The sequence below is a fragment of the Lepidothrix coronata genome, unplaced genomic scaffold (assembly GCF_001604755.1).
Source record: "Lepidothrix coronata isolate B3197 unplaced genomic scaffold, Lepidothrix_coronata-1.0 Scaffold225, whole genome shotgun sequence".
NCBI lineage: Eukaryota > Metazoa > Chordata > Aves > Passeriformes > Pipridae > Lepidothrix > Lepidothrix coronata.
This window is the reverse complement of record NW_016690405.1, coordinates 918,147-919,623: the sequence shown is the minus strand read 5'-3', so window position 1 is coordinate 919,623 and position 1,477 is coordinate 918,147.

Sequence of the window (1,477 nt, the reverse complement as noted above, 5' to 3'; positions counted from 1 at the left end):
CGTGGTGAATGACAAACTGTGTGTGAGCAAAACAGGGCTGCAGCACAGCTGTGGAGCTTCCAAGGTTTAGATCATGCTGAGCTGATACAATCGAGGTAACTGAGAAGACAGACCAATGAAGTGTCTATTTGTGCATTTCCAGTTCTCCACCCTCTCCCAGAGCAGTGCCTTTCAACCGAGGTTAGAGCAGGAGATGAACTTCTGTAATCCAGATACTCAATATCACTGCGAATAAGCAGGAAAGTCTGTCAGCCAGGCTACAACCCAAAGCAGGTAAGGTGACTTCTTTAATAACAACTTTACATTCAAATATAAGAGAGAAGTGGTAAGCTCAACTTCACACTCTGGACATCCCAACTGTTTCCATACCAGAAGCCGCACAGAATATCCATCATCTAAAAGGGGCTCCTGCTTATCCACATCCATGGGAACAGGATTTGGACCCCAGTTCATTATTCAGCAAACGCCTAATGAGCACCTAAACAAAAATCCCAAAAAAGCCCTGAAACAAATGTTCAAGTGGGAGACAAGAAACAAATCAGGCTATGAATGCCAAAAATGGCTGTATTTTTTAAATGTTCCCAACTACATACAAGAACAACTGCAGGATGTGATGTTTGCTTAGTTTTATTAATTTATTTTTGCAGGAATCTGCAACTTGGAGTATGCACTTTCTGGAGGTACCATGCATGCATAGCCTCTGAATGCTTTTATACAATTGCATCTCTTAGTAATAAGTTCATTCACAGCATACACAAATCTAGAATGTAGACACCATATATACAGGATTAAACAAGATCGTGTCTCCTTTCTTTAATGAAAAAATTTAACAGGGTTTCACACAGCAGGAAGTATGGATTAGATACACTGGTGTCACCATAAATAAATAAGTTTCAAGAACACAGTTTTTTAAAATTGGTTTCAAAGGTACTGGAAATCCAGGATTATAATATTGCATTAATGCCACTGATTTCTGATTATTCAAATCCAAGAAAAATATTTGCATTTATGGACATGAACAGCAATGAAAGGCCCAACTGAAGTAATGTGGCAAAATTCAGTTATGTCTGGGTTCACATAATATTGACATTTTGAAACAAAAACAAATGCAGCAGCACATAGAGACAGTACTGACTACAACACGTGATATCTGTGCCTTCTTTCCTTGTGGGATTTGGAGTCATGGAGTATAGAGCACGTAAATTCTGTGGTACCAAACGAGCTCTTGAATGGTTTGTGTCCAACTGTCCACATCAGGATAGTCATTTTCACATTCTAAGGTACACCACTGAATTCTAAAACAAAAACTATCATCCTGAGGACAAGCTTGTTTTTAACATATTTAATATTCTCACATTCTTTTTAAAACATTCTTTATTGGTTTTATTTTGTCCCCATTTCAACTCAAGTATTTCTATTTCCGTTTCAAGGGATTTTACAATCAATAATAAAAGTATTTAGGAATTGAAGTGAGAGA